Source organism: Electrona antarctica, assembly GCF_951216825.1.
Source record: "Electrona antarctica genome assembly, contig: scaffold_315, whole genome shotgun sequence".
Taxonomy (NCBI): Eukaryota; Metazoa; Chordata; class Actinopteri; order Myctophiformes; family Myctophidae; genus Electrona; species Electrona antarctica.
The window spans coordinates 25,001-25,284 of record NW_027637739.1 but is presented as its reverse complement, the minus strand read 5'-3'; positions in this window follow the sequence as shown (position 1 = coordinate 25,284).

Here is a 284-nt window from a genome sequence, read left to right as displayed (position 1 = left end):
ATCTGGTGCCGTAGCAGGTGTTGAGGAGAGATAGAGGCAGGGGCTGAGAGAGAGAGGGCCTAATGTGGGCCTCTCTCTCTCTCTCTCTCTCTCTTGTCTCCTGGCTCACCTCAGCGTGGGGAAGGGGCTCTCAAGAGAGAGAGAGAGAGAGAGAGAGCGCGGTCCCGGACCGCAGCCCAGATGAGGGGACAGGGAAACATCACAGGATCCACGGCTCGCTAGCTGGAGATGGGCTCTCGCAGATGACAAGGACATTGTTGTGGCGTGTGTGTGTGTGTGTGTGT